The sequence below is a fragment of the Heptranchias perlo genome, chromosome 34, assembly GCF_035084215.1.
Source record: "Heptranchias perlo isolate sHepPer1 chromosome 34, sHepPer1.hap1, whole genome shotgun sequence".
In the NCBI taxonomy this organism is placed as follows: domain Eukaryota; kingdom Metazoa; phylum Chordata; class Chondrichthyes; order Hexanchiformes; family Hexanchidae; genus Heptranchias; species Heptranchias perlo.
The window spans coordinates 11,982,514-12,003,155 of NC_090358.1; the positions used below are offsets into that span (position 1 = coordinate 11,982,514).

At 40.5% G+C, this 20,642-nt stretch overlaps 1 protein-coding gene across 2 annotated transcripts in view; it reads right to left on the bottom strand.

The window, feature by feature from the left end:
• sema6d (semaphorin 6D) overlaps positions 1–20,642 on the bottom strand; it is a 189,355-nt gene that overhangs the window by 112,721 nt on the left and 55,992 nt on the right. For both annotated transcript variants that reach the window (XM_067971432.1, XM_067971433.1), the window contains exon 3: positions 1,265–1,310. The gene's annotated coding sequence lies outside the window, so the exon portion shown is untranslated. The remainder of the gene's footprint in view (positions 1–1,264; positions 1,311–20,642) is intronic.

Below are 20,642 nucleotides of genomic sequence, written 5' to 3' on the forward strand. Positions count from 1 at the left end.
AATCATCAGGTGTAAACTTGGAATATCTGTACAATAATAACCTAACCCTAGAAAGCTTTACGCCACTCAGATAGTTCCTAGAGTCAGAATTGACCCAGGGGTGAAATTCCTACTAACGATAATCTAAAAAAAAAATCAATCAGCAAGAACACAAAACGGAACAAATTTGATCCTCTAAATCCCCAGGCATTTGACAGATACCTCCCTCCAGGTGGCGCAAGTAATAATTCTGGTGACTTAGTGGTACCCACACACAGGAATCAGTTTGTCCTGCCTTCAGGAGAGCTTCGAGTCTGAACGAGTGAAGTTGTGCATTCTTCTTCCCTGGCTTGGTGCCATGCCCTTCTGCCCTCTGGACACAGATGGTACTCAAGTATTCATAATGCTGTCCATGAGTAATAAAAATATTGGTATGGCAAGCAGTGAAGTAATTTGAGAGAGAAATTAAAGAGCCAAGCAGTGTTCCTGCCTTACCTTCTTAGCCTGCACTGTTCAACAGAACACAGGAGGACAAACAGTGCAATTCAAAGGCTGCAGTGAAGATTCTGCTAGTTCAGCTGCTTACACCAGTTTTATACTGATGCTTGCACCAATGGATATGCAAATGAGCATACCCAGGAAATTTGGCGTATTTCCCTCGAGGCTAGCAGACATAACATTTTTTTTTAAAAAAGGTGCAACAGCAGTGTAAATCACATCGAGGCAATTCTTTTACATTGAGTGGAGACCTTCTCGACATCTGAATAAGCAATATGTTCTCCAAATGAGCTTTAATCATACAGCATCTATTTATCTTTGCAGATCAAAAGTCAAGTTGCAACTTTTCAAAGTGATTATGTACTAGCTACTGTCAACAAAGCAAATGGCTCTTTTATGAGGGATCACTACTCATTGATGTTCTAATGTTGATGCCTGTAACACGATGATTATTATAACTATACTTTTGCTAAGTTACTGTAAGGTCCAATAGCTAAACATGTAAATTTCTCAGATCAACGATATGACTGCTGGTCATGAGAAACCACTTTGCTCCAAGACATCATTAAACAAAAGTATGTGTTCTTTTTTTTCCATAATCAGCTCCACTAGTCCAAATTTGTCTTGGGAGAGCAGTAAAGTATCAAGTAATGCAATTCAGGCAGACCCTGAATCTGTCCCAAGTTAAACCTGTGTTCATCACTACACTAAGGGAAATAAAGTAAGCTTGGACACTGCAACTTGCTTCTCTGTATTCTTCCTCGATCCTACCTGATATCTTTCTTACCTGGCTGCTTACAATCTGGAACAGTCTCTTTCTGGCACCATCTGATCTGCAAATGAAGAGAGAAAGTGATGAATAATGAGAAATAATTCTACACGTGAAGGTGGACGTGAAAGATCCCCTGGTGTAATTTCGAAGAAGTGCTGAGGACTTCTCCCTGGTGTCCTGGCCAATATTTATCCCTCATCACCAACACAGACTATCTGGTCATTATCACATTGCTGTTTGTGGGATCTTGGTGTGTGCAAATTGGCTACCACATTTCCCAACATTACAACAGTGACGACATTTCAAAAGTACTTCATCGGCTGTAAAGTGCTTTTGGACGTCCCGAAGTCATGAAAGGCACCATATAAATGAAAGTTCTTTCTATCTTTCTTCTTTACACAAGAAAAGGGACCAAGAGATTGAGAATCCATTCAAAATAAACTCACTCGAGGAAAAACCTTATTTGTAAGACAGTACAGCAACTTAGATACTACATATGATTCCTTACATTTTCTATAGCATTCTTTACATATTACATAGAATGTCTCAGAACACTTTACAAGGGTACATGAGAGCAGGGATGTAGTGGAGTATTAAAGGAGGCCTGCACGGGGACTCTACCGGTCTAACGGCAAGAGATCGGTGGGACACCTGATGTGCTGGGTCTCCGCCATTTCTGCCAGTTTGCACATTGTCTTGTAAGGGGCGGAACCTTCTGTCTGCCCTTTTCGAGGCAAATGATGTGCTGGGGGCGGAGACCCCCCTAAGCCAGAGTTCCTCACTACTGAGCCTCAGTCGGGACCCAGCGTTTCAGTGTTGGCTGATACGTTGAGAGAGATTAACAAGGGAGTTAGTGGGCGCTGCTGGTAGGGCAAGTGGCCTGAAGAAAATAATTTAAAAAAAATTATTTTCTGAATTGAGCAGGGTTGGAAGGAGCCCGGGCAAACCCCCCTCCCATCCCACGGCCAGGCAGTCACCCCAAGTGCCTGGCACATGGGGCAGTTGGGTGCTGCTTCAATGGGCACTTCTATCTGCCAGCCCCATGTAAATGAGGTGCACTCCCACTAACAACATTTTGAATCGGGTTATAAAGAATGAGTTTATGATTTTGTTACACCTTATAGAAAAGATAGAGGAAATCTTCCTTCATTATTATTAAAGTATGGAATTCGGGCATTATTCTGCTTCCTAAAATTTCAGAAAATAAAACCAGAAACCAGGAGAAATGTGGCAAAAACTGATTCCTCCTCCCGGTCTCTTTTTCTATGGAGACTGAAGAGTCTTCATTTCCCACTCTGGCCCCTTTCCAATCATCTTTCCATATAAATCTCTCCTTAAACTGTAACACACATTTTACACAGCCAGAGGTTTCAATCGTCTTTCCTTTTGCCTTTTCAATCCATTATTTCTCTTTTGCTTTTTTAAATTTGCTTTTAATTGGTTTTTGCTCCTATTGTTTCTCCCTTTTTGTTATGTTTTCTTGTTTCCAAGTTTTTCATGTGTTTCTATTCTTCTTGGTTCCTTTGCTTTAAATTTCTTATTTTCCACTTACGGTTGGAGTTCTTTCATTTTCACACTTCACTAGGATTTAAGATTAAAAATAAAAAGCACCTTTTAACATCTCAAAATCAGGTACATAAGGTCAATATAAATTGAAAAGTGGCAGTATAACTTTGCAGCAAGGTTCTGATCTAACTCCTGAGTACGTTCAAGGCAGAAGATGTGAAACCCCTTCTTGGAGGAAATGTTAGTTTAGAGTTCACACTGGGTGCAGTATAATTCCGGTGCAGTGTGAAGCTTCATTTTAATGTGCCCAGGTGCTCCACATAAACTTACCTTTTAATGTTTAATATTAGTAGGAAGTGGATCAACCAACTGCTCTCTCCTAACTTTAAGGTTAGCTGAGAGAACACAGCATTGTGCACACGCTGTGTTTTTTATGCCTGAGGTCGATGCACAGTTGACAGTATAGCTCCAGTCTGCCGACTAATTATTGGTCTCCACAGATACCAGTCTGAGAATAATAGTTGCAAAGTAACAGCAGTTTAGTCGCGCCCCCAGTTTATAGTTTACAGTAAGAACCACATAAATAACACCAGTTAAAGAATTGCCCCACTCTGGACACTTCTTCTTTTGATCGTATATCGTCAGCGGCATGAGTGCAATACTCCGACCACTGCGGAGATGTAAACAATGCAAACTCTGTGCCGCCAATGGTGCTTTAACTTTTGTTGTCGACAATGCAGAAATCGTAGCTGTGGAATCCAAATCATTCTTTCCAATGGCTCTCCACAAAGGACAGGCAGCTCACAGGTGCAATATAAAAGGGAGTGCAGTGCCCGGATGTGGGTGTGTGCTGCAGTGCCGTTCTCTGAGTGCGCGCGCCGACCGATGTTCAAATGACTTACACGTATACAATGTTGAAACAGATACTTGAGAGAAAGTTAAAGAGCAGATTTTATAGTAACTGGTTTTACTAATCAGAGGGAATAGGGCAAACCTTTACAACACATCTCTGGGAATAAATCAGAAAAGGAAGCGACATTTAGATTTACAGAACCATATAGGTTTTAAACTGAAAAATAGCAATGAATTTGAGGTATAAAAATTAGATGAACCTTGACCTCAGTGTTCCTTGGGTCCTGCTTATTGTCACGATCCAGTGACATTTGCTGGAAAATGATTATGAATGGGCATTGGTGAGAACGGGATTGATTTCAGCTGCGATGCCCTTAATGTAGTCAACCAGCCGGTGACCTTCACTGTCTAATCTCACATATGAAGAGTGGCCATGTATAAACAAACTAATTGTACTTGTGGACCTGTACCAAAGCCCATCCTGCCTTGAGAGGAGGGGGAGAAAACTAGGAATGTAATGCAAGTAGCGTAGATGCATTTAAGGGGAGGCTAGATAAGCATGAGGAAGAAAGGAATAGATGGGGATGCTGATAGGGTTAGATGAAGAGGAGTGGGAGGAGGCTCGTGTGGAGCATATACGCTGGCATAGACCAGCTGAGCCGAATGGCGTAAAAGAAAGTGAGATGTCGTCACATCATCACCAGTTACTTCCTTGACTGTCTCTTGTTTACACACCAGGTAAAATCATGTCGCTAGAACTCCACCTGTATGACTGTGTCCCTTTAACAACAAATCAAATACAATAAATCCAACTCAGCAACAGTTTACCGTCTGAGCAGCAACGAGCATTCAAATGCCCAGAAGAGAAGTCGTATTGGCAAGTACTGTAATCTGATATCTCCACCCCCTTATATTAATAAATGTGTTGAGGGTGAAAGGTCAGAAATCTGGCTCATCCACCAAAACTCGCAAAGCTCCATTTCCCGTCCATTTAAATGGCAAACAGAGCCCTTTGATTTTAAATGCAGCTACTGGAAACTGTCCAAAACTTCACTTTTTTTTTTGGCTGCATATGCTTTCTGGCCACAGTCTGAGACTTGTCAAGCTTCCTTTACTGGCTAAGCGTTTTCAACTGCATCAGTTGGTAGTTTATTGAAATAACAGAATCTGATGCTGGCAAGTGAGCATTAATCTTGTATTCTCAGAACTGAGTTAAATTTCATCACCAATGCGGTGCCTGTTCTGAATGGAGGCAATGCGTGCGACCATCTAATATGGCAACCTCCGTCTGTCCCTATTTTAATTAGTGAAATTACTGTTATTAGTAATTGGGTACAAGCCAAAAAGTTAGGTAGCTCTTTAATGATCTCAAATAGCTTTAGAGCTCAGAAGTTGTGAAAACATTATCTCTATCCACACAATGGTCATTCCTTCAACGCTACAGTTTGCGAAAGATCACTTAATCTGTTTTGGCGGTGTTGGTTGAAGGAGGAATGGAATGTTGGCCATGACGGTTGCCTCCATAACCAACAGTGACTACATTTCAAAAGTAATTCATTGGTTGTGAAGTGCTTTGGGACACCTTGAGGATGTGAGAAAGCACCATATAAATGCAAGCTCTAAGTATTTTAGCACTCAGTTAACATTTCACCTATTGGGTTTTTGAAATAAGACATTATTTCTGATGCTTTTTTTTTAAAAAAAAGGAAACCCACATAAAATGAAATATGATTACCAGCCTCCCCTCTAAATGCCACAAGTGGTAAACATTAACCCAAAATAAAACCACAACTTATGATCCGGTCTGACTGACTTAACACAAAGGTACTGAAACAAACTAGATATGAGAAAAATTAACATGGCATATCTTGTTTATAAACTACAATGAAATACTCCATGGTTTCTAATTGATGCTTATTCTATAGTAGGGGCCATTAGCTAATAAAAGCACCTGGCTATTACTGTATAAGTCAATTAATTATCTCCTACTCATGCACTGGACTCTCAGAATATGGCTAAGCTGTGTTGATTTAATTTTTATACCCTCCCCCCACCATGTTTAAAGTCCAGAATTTATCACCAAATCAAATCTAACTTTAAATGTTACCAATTTAACACACAAATATAAATCACTAAACCACAAACCTCCTTCATTTAAAAAAAAATTCTGAGCTGTTCCCAAATCTAAAACCAACTGCCAATAGAAAACCAAACATTAGACCTCAACCTTCAAGCCTAATTTACTCCCGATTCCATAAGAATCTTCAATTCTCATCAAAGTGACAGATCTGCAAAGGCAATCACTTCCAAGTGTTCCAAGCTCTGCATGATAATTCAGCCTTGCAGCCTTTATATTAATGGAAAAATGATTATAAAATTAAAAAGGTTGAGATAAAGGACCAGGGACCTCAGCTGCTCTCCTATATCGTTACAGTGGGATCTGCTCTCTTTGTAGTGGGATCTCCTTGTTCTGTAGTTATTGAAACCTGCATTCAATATATATAGTACTAACTTTCTGTTATTACTGCTACAGAAATAGAGTGAAATGTAGAAAGTTGTGTTTTCTTCTTACACCCTCGAGGCATCCCACATACATAACCATACTCAATGCAAAATTCAGACCTATTATTACAACTGTAACCAGACACCTTAAATGGATTACTTAATCAAATCCCTCTTATTTTTCTCACAGTAGTAGGCTTTTAAGCTTCATTATAATATACTCTTACCCAAAAGCATTGTCATCTGCCTCATTCTTCCCTCATTAAGGTAGGTTCAAAGTAACAAAACTGATTTTCTTTTATTTGGAGATGTGTGAACATTTTAACAAATATCCAGCAGTATCTGGATTACACTAGGGATATTATACCTCTCATTTATACTGAAGTGTAATTTGATGCATTTTAGAGCAAAAACATCTGAGTAAAGAAAGAAGAACAAACTTGAATTTATATAGAACCTTTTATGCCCTCAGGATGTCCCGAAGCACTTTGCAGCCAATTAAGTACTTTTAAAAAAATGTCGTCACTATGGCAGCCAATTTTGCACAGAGCAAGGTCCCACAAATGCAATAAATGACCAGATCATCTGTTTTTTTTGTGGTTGAGGGATCAATGTTAGCCAGGACACCAGGGAAAGTTCCTTGCTCTTCTTTGAATAGCGCCGTGGGATCTTTTACGTCCGCCTGAGGGGGCGGACAGGGCTGGTTTAACATCTCATCTGAAGGACAGCACTTCTGACGGTGCAGCATTCCCTCAGTACTGCATTGGATTATGTGTTCAACTCTCTGCAGTGGGGCTTGAACCACAACCTTCTGACTCAGAGGTGAAAGTGCCATCACTGAGCCAAGGCTGACAACATAGCACATTTTAACACAGAAAAACTAAACATTTAAGTTCCTAACTTGAGAAGATGCTTGAAATTAGCTAAGAATCTGTAGCATTGGGTCCATCTGCACTTTTCAAAAATTTGCGAGTTTTCTTTGAGTTCTAAACGCGTTAAAAATATGCACACTTCTTGCATGCGACTACATCTGCAAAATCATTTTTATAAAGTTTGTTATAACAAATACTACTGAACAGAATTTGAGAAATGCATGAAGCCACAGAAACTATATTGGATATTTGGGGTATTTTTATTTGTATTCCAAGGTGAGGGATATCAGTGTTGGAGAATAGAACACTTTGGTCACTCAGTGGCAGTATCAAGCACTCCAAGGTCGGGTATAGTAAGGCGCAGATGCAGAACAAAGCTTCCTCTTTCTTTGCCCTAATCTTAGAAGAACATTCTGTCATGTACAAGTGCAAGAATAGATTATTCACATAGCGTTTGGGGGAGGGGGGAGGATGAAGCTGATATTCAGCTGTGGGAGCGGAGAGGTAGGGTTCAGACTCTCAAATCGTGGGGGGGGGGTTTGAGGGGAGAGAAAAATATCTTTAAATCTTTGGACTATTTGATGGAAAGTTGAACAAAATCTCAGAAGATGATAATTAACACTCTATCATGCTGGCAATTGTTTCAGTGGATATGATGCCTTGCCAAATTGCTTGCTAAAAATAGAGCATAGTAGATTATTTCATTAGTGAAGCATGGGCAAAAAAGGTCCATATATCATTCATTCTTCCTTCCTTTTCTTTCATAGATCCTCTTTACTGTTTCAATCTATTTAGTTGTTCCTTTTACCTTCTTGCTTTCATTCTTTATTTTGAATTACTTGATATTTTCACTGTCAACTTTATTTCTTTTCCCCAAGCTCTATTTTAGTCTCACTTTACCTTTTTCATTCTCTGCCCATGTTTCTCTTCCTTTTTTTTTGTACTTTTCTGTTTTATTCTCCAACACCACAAGTCCCACTTTAAAAAGTGAGGCAACGTCCTGCTATATCCTGGGCACTGCTGCACACAGTCCCTGACTGTGAAGAAGGCTGAAGATTAGGAGATTCCACAAGAGCAACAAAGGCTTAACTATGGGTTTACCAGCAGCGTGCCTCTCTATCAGACCTGTCATTCAACGCGAAACAAACACTAATCCCCTAAAATTAGTGGAAGCCAAGAATAAACTGAAAAAAAAAACTTGAGGCATTAATAAATGTAGAAATTCTACTGTATGCCTTGACAAGAAGGCCACTTGGGCAAAGACATTTTTATCTGGTCACCGCAAGTACTAATGATGGATTTGTACATCTGACTCTGAATGTAGGCTGTTTGGTGCTAATCTACCATGCACCAGCTAGCTGGCACTGCAGCTATAAGCGACCATGCTGGCTGAAATTGAAATGGATGATGACACCACATACACTGCCGGGCCACTTTCTCGGGGATGCAATAACTATCACTACGGTGGTGTTTTTTTTAGGCTGCGGTGGGGCAGGGTATCTGCTATGCCTGCCCAATTGCACCGGCGGGAGGTGTGAATCATTTTCAGTCGTGTGGGAATTCCAGCGACTACTCGACAAAGTATTCCCTGAATTTTTTTTTGGGGGGGGGGTGGGTGGCATTAGGCAATCAGCAGCAGATAGGAAGATTTTTGAGAGGCCAGGAGGGCCATTCCTGCTCTTCCTGGCTCCACAAAATTCAGTGGTACCTTTTTAAGTTGCCATTTTCGGAACAGCCTGCAACAGCCCCTTTAAGGCCACGCACCGCCTGTTGGTATTTGCAAATCATACCGGGGCCCTACAAACGGCGTAGGAGCCGGATTTAATTTTTTTTTATAAAGTAAGGCTCCCACCTGTTTCAGGTGGGAGCACTGGCCACCCGTTTTGAGGCCTACTCGAAAATCAATTCAGGTAGGCCTTGTGCGGCCATTTTGCAGCGTGAATGGGGCGTTAAGCAGACAAAAATCACCTCCAACATAAGGACAGATTGGGTGCCTTCCCCAAGCACCAGAGAGAAAAAAAAAGATTTTATAAATGGACCAGAGCCAAGAACTAAAAAGTTTTTCATTTTATTAAGAAAAAGGTTGCTAAAATTTCAAATTACAGCATTGTATTCTTGCTCAACGATGCATTCCTTTCATGCACAGATTATAAAATGGCCCCAGGGGAAGGTAGTGTTCCCCATACTCATTAATTATAATTAACCTATTAATTTATTGATGTGCTGCAAAGCAGTGAAATTTTTCCACATTAAGGTGTCTCTAATTTCATTTTAAAAATCCAAATTTTAGTGAATGAACACAAAAGTCACATGGTCTAGTATTGTGTAGTGCTTTAAATCACAAAGACTGAGGGTTCAAGGCTTGAAACTACCAGACATTGACATCTGCCACTCCTACATACATTGTGTATCATCTATTGACATACCAGTTGGGTGTAGAAGAACAGCCACTGTCTATGATGCTTTGTGGCAAGCATGCTTCCTGTCAGCTGTGACACGGTAGCAGTTGCATTGCGGGAAATCCACAACACTGTCTGCACATCCAGTCAGCTTTACTTAAGAAATTGTAAACAATTTTACAACACCAAGTTATAGTCCAGCAATTTTATTTGAAATTCACAAGCTTTCGGAGGCTTCCTCCTTCCTCAGGTGAATGTGGAAAAGGGTAAGAAAGGAAGGATAAGATGCAGGATGCCCCAAGGCCAGAAGTGAGATAAAACACTCCTCAGCAAAACAAGACTTTTTATTTTAAGAAGGCTGATTCAAAAAAAAAAGCAAATAATTTTTTTTTTTGCTAAAGACACTTTTTGAAGAAGTCAATGTGGAAAACTTACCAGTTTTGAAATGATGCCGTGAAGATATTAGTAAACAATTTTACAACACCAAGTTATAGTCCAGCAATTTTATTTTAAATTCACAAGCTTTCGGAGGCTTCCTCCTTCGTCAGGTAAATTTGAGGTCAGGTAAAGGAGGAAGCCTCCGAAAGCTTGTGAATTTAAAATAAAATTGCTGGACTATAACTTGGTGTTGTAAAATTGTTTACAATTGTCAACCCCAGTCCATCACCGGCATCTCCACATCGTGAAGATATTAGCATGCGAATGCTTAACGTCTTCATATGCAATTCCTCCCTATGCTTTTTATTGAAGGTGTTAACCCACCTAAAACAAACAGGTTAACTTATTACATATTGGTACACTAATATCTGTACAATGTACATTATACTATATGCTTGGAAAGTCCAAATACATTAACTATCAAAAGATTCAGGTAGAATCTTATAATAATGACATAGTTACATTATAATAGAACCATGTGAGAATGTAGGGCATTGCCCATGCTTTCATCTTGTGGGCTTTAATGGAGATAAGGCATGAGCTGTACATTGGGATCATCCAAATCCATAAAAGATCCTTTCAGTAGTTTTTGCCTGGTTTTCTCAGAGGAAGGCTATATTTACTTAGCTGCCTGGGTTCACAGAGGTGATTTTATGGAAGAACTCGAATAAGCCTGAGCTGTAATACCATTGATAAAAAAAAAGTGCAAGGGAGGAGGGAAACTGCATCTGGCTCGGAGTGAGTCTGGCAATGCATTCTGCCGTTCCTCTTGCTTTCAATGGGAGAAACATCTACTGTACTGGGATAATTCCTCCCTTTTCACTGCCTAACCAGCAAAAACAGCTATATTTATTTTTACACCAAACATGTTATTTTCTTACAAAAATAGCAAACTCTATTTAATAAAAGAATGTGTTTGTCAAATATTACTGCATCGTACAAAGTTTTGAATTTCAAGTAAATCATGCAAGAACCTACTCATTGTGCTTGGTCCAAACCCACAGTCTGACCTCAGTCCCAAGCACATGGTGCGGGGCAGGTACTGTAATATATTAAAGAGCCAATGTCAAATCAGGTTGTTTTCAAGTAGACTCAGTGCCTGGGAAAGCATGGGTTTTATAAATGGAGAGATTTTGCCAATTATAATCAGAGACCGGGGACACTGGTTTTAATTATACTGCAGGTAACAAGCTGACGGCGATATCTGTCCGCTACGATATGCGGTTGACTTGAGTCTAACCTGCACCTTGATGTAGCGACAGAGCAGTTCTACACACCTTTGCTTCGACACAAGTGCAGAGTTCCTTACTTATCGGGCAAGATAGTTTTAATGTTGAGAGCAGGCTACAAGCCTCTGCTTCCTCAGAATATTAGTCCAATGGGTTGCCTGGCCGCTTTTGAAATGTGGCTTCTTACCAGATTGAAGCCCAAGCAGAGCGAGTGCAGTGTTGGAGGGGCTCTAACACTGCTTGGCCTTTAATGATTGTAAACAATTTTACAACACCAAGTTATAGTCCAACGATTTTATTTGAAATTTACAAGCTTTCGGAGGCTTCCTCCTTCCTCAGGTAAATGTAGCGACACATTTACCTGAGGAAGGAGGAAGCCTCCGAAAGCTTGTAAATTTCAAATAAAATCGTTGGACTATAACTTGGTGTTGTAAAATTGTTTACAATTGTCAACCCCAGTCCATCACCGGCATCTCCACATCATGGCCTTTAATGAACTCAGGTGTCAAGTCAAGACCTGACTCCAGAGTTATACTGAACAAAAGACAAAAATACCGCAGAGGATGGAAACCTGAAACAAAAACAGGAAATGTTGAGCAGGTCAGGCAGCATCTGTGGAGAGAACAAACAAGTTAATGCTTTGAGTTGGTGAACTCCTTGCACACCCAAAACTTTAACTTGTTTCTTCTCTCCGCAGATGCCGCTTGACCTGCTGAGCGTTTCCAGTATTTTCTGTTTTCATTCCTGAGTTATAATGCTACTTTTCACGGCAATGCACAGCCAAAACCATCTCACATCAACATGTAAGTGACAGTATAACTGAACCCATTGATTAGTGTTATTTTGATCCTGTTCTGTATAAATGTGGAAATGTTGCTTACAAGATATTTTAAATGGTAGTGCCTTCGCATTTAAACGGTAGTGCCGTTGCTAATGTGTTTTGATGACCTGACAGGCATTTGATTGATGATAAAGGTACAACCTTTAAGATAATCAATAATCTACCTTGTATTATTTACTTTCTAAATCAAATTTTAAATAAAATAGAAAAGATGCTATATTTAAGTATAACTAAGGGAAAAATTCATAGGATGCAAAATCCTGGTACTGTAGTGCAAGTTTGAATCTTAAAAAATAAACAACTGGCTGGGGTACTTTCTAGCTACTCATTGATTAGGAGAATTTGGGGAGATGTATTTCAATGAAAAATGCCAACTATTTAGAAATACCCCATAGCTACAACTCAAAACAACTTTTCATTTTCAGTCAATAGAGCTTCAGGGCCAAATTGGAACTATCAACTAACGGATAGGAAAACATCGGAGCAAATGTTCCTGTTTCCGTGCCTGGGTATATTAGATTGCCTGGGCACAGCGGAGAGGGGAAAATTAGGTCGTAGGATTCCCCTGCCAGAGCTTCCATCCATTTAAATTACTGGGCAGAAAATTGGGTCGGCTTCACTAGGGGCCTGCGGTCTTCTCCAACATGATTTTCCTACGTTTGTCCCATAGAATCTTCCTACTGTGGCAAGCTAAAATGTTTTATTATTTGATGCTGTTGTATCCTACTCTGTAGTTCGAATTAAAAGGAGCAAATAATCCAGGCTAACATTCTAGCGCAGTACTGAGGAATGCTGCACGGTTGGAGGTGCCATCTTTTGGAGAAGCCGTTAAACCAACCGAGGTCCCTTCTCTTTGTTCAGGTGGGCATTGAAGTTCCATGTCACTATTCAAAGATCGGGGAGTTCTCCAGGTGTCCTGGTCAACATTCCTTTGTTATCCAAGTATTTGTGTGATCATGCTTTGTGCAGTTTGCCGACATAACAACAGGCACCACACTGCAGTTCAGAAAGCAGCTAAAATTAAAGGTGTATGCGATAGGATGGTGTAGAAATTCAAGTCTATCTTTATAAATGTGATCGTCCATGACTTCAGCTTAAAATAATTTTTAATAGATTCAAATAAATCTTTTATATCTTCACCTAAAGCAGAGAGGAAACCATAATTAATCATAGAGAGAGGTCAAGGTAAGGAATTTTAAGACCATTTGTAATTATTTGGAACTCTGATGGGTTCACTTTACTAAAGCACAAATAACAAAAAGTCACGACAGTGCAGCAGAATTATCCTTCCAATGTACAGGTTAACCATTTCCCCTCGGACAGATTTAAGAGGGTCAGCTGAAGGTAATATTACACTTGCAGAAAATACGATTTCCTTGTACTTTACAAAGTCAATGCGCTAGACACATGCTGACAGGGGCATTGTCCATGTTGGGCATTCAGGAATCGGGGTCAGAAGGTCCATCGCATTACACAGACTCTAGAAACAATGATCTCAGTGTTCCTGCTAGCAAATATCGTAAACAGGCTTTTTAATAAGGGCTGATTCATCGGGCGATAGATCATAAACTGATCTCAACAGCAGCCATTGTTGCTTAAATTGGGTCAAAAGACAAACTATTAAAACCCAGACTCATAATAAAATGAAGTGGTCCTTAAGAATTTTGTTTTTAAAAAAAAACAATAAATTTTGGCTATAGTTCAATTAAGCATTCTTATTTCTTTTATTTGAAAAGTCTTGTAGATAGTGAGTGCTCAATAACAAAACCTTCAGCTCCAGTTTGATAAACTCGTGGCGGTTAAGGTGAACGCAGATGTGAAGTAAACCTAAAGGAGGTTAAAGAGACTGGGGGAATATTTAGTCTTAAATACTGTCTTGTAATGTGTGAAAAAAATGACAATTCATTCAAATATTTTCCACATCTGCCAGCATTGATGCACTTGGCCATAAAATGGTAAAATATGAAGCTTTCCCCTGCAAGTTATCATGTGGAGTGTTTCATCTTAGTTTGGCTATCCTGATGGACCGTTTGCCAAGAAGGTAAAAACCAAAAGCATGAATGAACTTGTATTGTTCTTGTGCACCTCCTAGTGGCAGGTTTAAGAGCAGTAGAACTCTAAAAGCAGGTTACCTGGAGGCCATTTCTAGTTCAGGGAATAGTGTGTGAATCTGAATGAGAAGGGACGAAACAACTTACAAAATGAGAATGGAAATGTTGTCAGGTTCAACTTGCTGCGGCAAGTGCTGGTCTTGTATTACTAGTTTTCTTTGCAATCTTTATTAAGAATATCTTCACCGTTGTTCATTTTAAATACGGAATTTACAGTAGTCTACTGTGACCTGGTAGAATGGGGGTTATAGCACTGCTTTTCTAAACAGATGGTCGTAGTCTAGAGTACGAGAGCTGTCTGCTGAGAGAAATCTAATTGGTTCAGAGGTAGGCCACCAGATGGAGGGTTCCACCTCCGGCAGACAGGCTGGGATGGGAGATGGAAAAGAACCAGCTCTTTATTCATTATGAAACAAATGGCTTTTAGGTGAGTCAGAAATGGGTACTTGGTTCCCACTCTTCCATCATCTAATCACTGTTGGATCCAGTCAACACATCCAAATATCCACTGAAAACAAATTTTCTGAATAAAAAAAGACTAAGACATCCACCTTGAATAGGAATTTTAAACTGTTTATTTGCCCACTAGTCCTTGTTTTCCTTTGTTCAACCCCCAGCACTGAAGTTTTATTGTCTTGAGATCAATCCCATTAGAGGGTCTGTGATCAGCAGAGCTCGCTGGAAACGGCTCCAACTGGGCAGCTGTTTCAACATTGGTGGAAGGCCCGAAAAAAATCATTAGGGAAGAGAACATTAAAATAAATCATAACGATCAGGAAAAAAAATGCAAATGTTAAACAGTAAAACAGATGAATAATGAGCACAAAATGGACCTAAAAAAAATTTAAAGAAATGGCAGAGGCATACAAAAAAAATCAATAGAGTTTTTAAAAAAAAATGAAAACGGCACCGTTGAGATTTTGATTAAAATATGACTTCAATAAAGGAGAATCGGGCTAGGTCTATAAAGGGTGACAGATCCCCTACTGCCTGTTTTTGTGCCCCCTGAAGTTGAATTTCTCACCCAGTGATTTCCCACCATTGAAGACTGAAGATCTCCGTGAAACAGAAAAACGTGCAGAGCTACGGGGATAGGGCGGGGCAGTGGGACTAGCTGGATTGCTCGTGCATAGAACCGGTGCTGACTCGATGGGCCGAATGGCCTCCGTCCATGCTGTAACCTATGATTCCATGATTGCCAACCCCTCTCCTTCCTTCCAGGTTTCATTGCTCAATGAGGTACCATGACTAAAGTATGATGGCACTACTGGATCCCTCCCCGGTCTACATGCTATGGAAATAACAGTATTGAACTGTGCTACTAATGATTTATATCTCAAACTGCTGTGTGCGCAGTAAATCAACAGTTGGCATTTCCATGCTTTTAATTGAAAATGTTGTATTGAAAAATACTGTGTTTATGTAATGATGCAGTAGCCGCGATATAATTGTAATTTTAATATGAAACATGATTTTATATACTATAATTACTTGAGCCACTGACTCAGAATTAGAAATAATTTGCAATGCTGAGGTAAACAGTTCAGCTCCACACCTAATCCAGTAGAAGAGCTACTTTATTTCAACAAATACAAATAAACTGCTTCCCAGCCCCCAAAAATGGCTTACCAAGTACTAATATTGGGACACAATTCCTGGCATTGCTTAACCTAACAATATTGGCTCCTGATGGTATGTGACACCGACACAACAGAAGCAGATAGTAGAACAAAAGTTTTCATAAATTGCACGTCGTGATACAATTTTCCGTTAATATTTGATTCCCGGTGGCATTGCTCATAGGGATCCAAACGACCAGGAAAGGCAGTTGGAAGGCGACCAGGAAGAGTCCAGATCATGGTGGGAGGAGCAGGCCTGGGAAGAGTCGGAGTTCAGGTGGGAGGAGCAGGCCAAGGAAAGGGGTTAGGGCCGATGAGACCAGAGTGGGGGCAATGGGAATGGGAGGTGCCACAGCACCCCTAGTGGCGGCCTGCAACTACACTGACAAGTGAGTGTTTACATTGGAAATTCATTCAATAAATGTTTACACAATTTCTATTCTAAATGTTGGCTTGAAAGCATTACTACAACAGGAAATTGAACAGGAAGCATGCATATCAAAGACTTTTAAAAAAATATACAAACATATATACTTAATTATCTTAAATTATATATAATTAAATACAGACTAGACAACATTGATATGTGTAGTAATTTCTAAAAATTGACTGACAGAGTGTTCATTTAGTTGGTGAAGTGATTTTCTAACTCGTAAGGATCCAACGCATTCCATTATCCATAATCTATTGAACTATTGGTCAATGGCCGTGATTTTTCTGCAGTTGACGCAAACGCTAGTTTGAAACTAAAAGAGGTCAAAATGCAGTCGATTTGCAATAGAGGTCATGGCATGTCAAAAAAAAAATCATTTGTTCTAATTGCTTGGTGGGGGGGAAACTAATAACCCTTCTGGGGTAAACTTCCGATAGTGAAATGAAGGAATAAACACAAATTGCATATCCTTCAGGTAATTTATGTATTTTGAGAAATGTTGTTTTAAAAGTCAGATAAAAATGTTCAAAATTGTTTTGCTTTGGACTGGGAGGATGAAAGAAAAGTATTCAGCAAAGATCACACGATGGGTCTTGGTCATCTGAACCTTTCAGTCCATTCGATCTGATTACCAACCCTATCATCTTCCTATTACAGCATGTAGTTGCTTATTAATTGAGTCCAATGCCACGATCTCAACCACCCTTCCTGGTAATCTGTTCCCTCTGTGTAAAGAAATATTTAATGATACCTGTCCTAAATTTGCCCTTCACAACCTTGAACCTGTGCCTCCTTGACCTGCTGCCCTGGCATTTCAGAAACTATTGTTTCAGGTTTACTTTCTCTATCCAATTAACTATTTTATATACTCCTATAATGTCTCACCTGAGCCGTCCCTTTCTGAGGCTGAAGAGGCCTAGCTTAACAGTTTGTTGCTCATAGCTTTTCCTGCTGAACCAGGGATCCTCATTTTCTCCTCTGCACTATCTTTATGCCCCCTTATGTAACAATATTCCAGATGTGGCCTAGCCAGGGCAGTGGCAAACATTAGCTCTGGGGATCTGAACTCAACTGATTTGGCAATACAGGTGAGGTGCCTGAAGATTGGAGGGTAGCAAATGTTGTGCCTTTGTTTAAGGGCGGCAGGGAAAAGCCTGGGAACTACAGACTGGTGAGCCTGACATCTGTAGTGGGTAAGTTGTTAGAGGGTATTCTGAGAGACAGGATCTACAGGCATTTGGAGAGGCAGGGACTGATTAGGAACAGTCAGCATGGTTTTGAGAGAGGAAAATCATGTCTCACGAATTTGATTGAGTTTTTTGAAGGGGTAACCAAGAAGATAGATGAGGGCTGTGTAGTAGACGTGGTCTACATGGACTTTAGCAAAGCCTTTGACAAGGTACCGCATGGTAGGTTGTTACATAAGGTTAAATCTCATGGGATCCAAGGTGAGGTAGCCAATTGGATACAAAATTGGATTGACGACAGACGACAGAGGGTGGTTGTAGAGGGTTGTTTTTCAAACTGGAGGCCTGTGACCAGCAGTGTGCCTCAGGGATCGGTGCTGGGTCCGCTGTTATTTGTTATTTATATTAATGATTTGGATGAGAATTTAGGAGGCATGGTTAGTAAGTTTGCAGATGACACCAAGATTGGTGGCATTGTGGACAGTGAAGAAGATTATCTAGGATTGCAACGGGATCTTGATAAATTGGGCCAGTGGGACGATGAATGGCAGATGGAGTTTAATTTAGATAAATGTGAGGTGATGCATTTTGGTAGATCGAATCGGGCCAGGACCTACTCCGTTCATGGTAGGGCATTGGGGAGAGTTATAGAACAAAGAGATCTAGGAGTACAGGTTCATAGCTCCTTGAAAGTGGAGTCACAGGTGGATAGGGTGGTGAAGAAGGCATTCAGCATGCTTGGTTTCATTGGTCAGAACATTGAATACAGGAGTTGGGATGTCTTGTTGAAGTTGTACAAGACATTAGTAAGGCCACACTTGGAATACTGTGTACAGTTCTGGTCACCCTATTATAGAAAGGATATTATTAAACTAGAACGAGTGCAGAAAAGATTTACTAGGATGCTACCGGGGCTTGATGGTTTGACTTATAGGGAGAGGTTGGATAGACTGAGACTTTTTTCCGTGGAGAGTAGGAGGTTTAGGGGTGATCTTATAGAAGTCTATAAAATAATGAGGGGCATAGATAAGGTAGTCAAAATCTTTTCCCAAAGGTAGGGGAGTCTATAACGAGGGGGCATAGATTTAAGGTGAGATGGGAGAGATACAAAAGGGTCCAGAGGGGCAATTTTTTCACTCAAAGGATGGTGAGTGTCTGGAACGAGCTGCCAGAGGCAGTAGTAGAGGCAGGTACAATTTTGTCTTTTAAAAAGCATTTGGACAGTTACATGGGTAAGATGGGTATAGAGGGATATGGGCCAAGTGCAGGCAATTGGGACTAGCTTAGTGGTATAAACTGGGCGACATGGACATGTTGGGCCAAAAGGCCTGTTTCCATGTTGTAAACTTCTATGATTCTCGGGCCATTTTCGAAAGGCATTTTACTGGCAGGCAGCCTGCCTCTCCTGCCGGCTGCACATATTGGGAAATGGCAGGTGCGTTGCCCACGATTTTCCATTCATTAAACTGCGAGACCCCTGCTGGTAGTGTGTATGCAGAAAATCAGCCCATATCATCCAGCATCCTCTATCGGATAATAACTGAGCACCGTCATATCTGCAGCTATTTTTATAAGAGAGTTGAAAATTGCTACCGGATCTCTCGCTGCACCCCACCCCTCAAAAAAATAGATGAATGGAACTGACTACATGACGGTTTACTTTGACTGACTGCATATGCAATGTAAGCCTCATAGCTATTTAATTAATTCAAAGTAAATATGAAATCACTGCTGTAGATCAAAAACAATTTATCCAGCCCTGCTTCAGGAGTTCTCATACTTCAACATTCCATGATTTACTCATTGAAGCCTGATACACCACTGTCTGGCCATGAGTTGTAAATAGCATTACTGTTTAGCCATAAAACCTCTGAATGAAAGAAAGAAAGAGTGTTTCCATTTTATTCTCTTGTCTCATTTACTTTTTTTTTTACAACGGTTTCCAGGTGTCATATTTCTGAAAAATGTTCTATAAACATAGTATAAACATGATGCTCGACTGTAACCCAACCACAACCTTGGTGCTTTTTTTTTTAATGTGTTCATGGGATGTGGGCATCGCTGGCAAGGCCAGCATTTATTGCCCATCCTTAACTGCCCTAGAGAAGGTGGTGGTGAGCCGCTTTCTGGAACTGCTGCAGTCCGTGTGGTGAAGGCTCTCCCACAGTGCTGTTAGGTAGGGAGTTCCAGGATTTTGACCCAGCAACAATGAAGGAACGGCGATATATTTCCATGTCGGGATAGTGTGAGACTTGGAGGGGAATGTGCAGGTGGTGTTGTTCCCATGTTCCTGTTGCCCTTGTCCTTTTCGGTGGTAGAGGTTTGGGAGGTGCTGTCGAAGAAGCCTTGGCGAGTTGCTGCAGTGCATCCTGTGGATGGTACACACTGCAGCCACAGTGCGCCAGTGGTGAAGGGAGTTAATGTTTAGGGTGGTGGATGGGGTACCAATCAAGTGGGCTGCTTTGTCCTGGATGGTGTCAAGCTTCGAGTGTTGTTGGAGCTGCACTCATCCAGGCAAGTGGAGAGTATTCCATCACACTCCTGACTTGTGCCTTGTAGATGGTGAAAAGGCTTTGGGGAGTCAGGAGGTGAGTCACTCGCCGCAGAATACCCAGCCCCTGACCTGCTCTTGCAACCACAGTATTTATGTGGCTGATCCAGTTAAGTTTCTGGTCAAGATATTAAGTTTTTCTCAAGTGTGGAGTAATATATAGAGGTTCCACATATACCCACTATCTATTCAATGCTATAGATTAGTAATAATTCCACATTTGTATATATTATATCTATGCTCATATCCTGTCCGCAAACCACACTTCCTGCTGTCTCAATTTTTGGTCATGCTTTTCTGTCAATAGCACCCATTCAATTTTGTTACGTCATGATGTAGTTGCAGGCTCTGGTTACTAGGTGACTCTCGAGTGAATTTCTGAATCCTCTCTCCCAACTTGCCGTCTTAATATATAAAAAAAAATTATATCCACCAACTGATCATGTAATTGTCACAGGCAATTTACTAGTATCCACTATTCAATGCTATCTAATAGTAACAATTTTACATATCACTATCTACCCAATATTATCTAATAATAGCAGAGATTCTACATATATTCACTAACTATACAATGGTATCTTAAATCAAAATGTATTTTCTTTAAAAATTGAATTTATTTTTAAGGTGCTACATGGGCTTTTCCCAAGGGGTCAGGGAGTTGATCCAGTGATCATCTAAGCAGTAGAGACCAGGAAAACCGCAGGTTTGAAGCCCTGGCTTTGTTGAGTTAGCTGATCTCAGCTGGGATGGCAGAGGTGCTGTAATTGGTCTCTGCACTGCTGGGCTAGAGAGGGGTGAATCAGCCACTCCCGATCACTATGCAGTGACCCTTGCTGAAGTGTGTGAGATG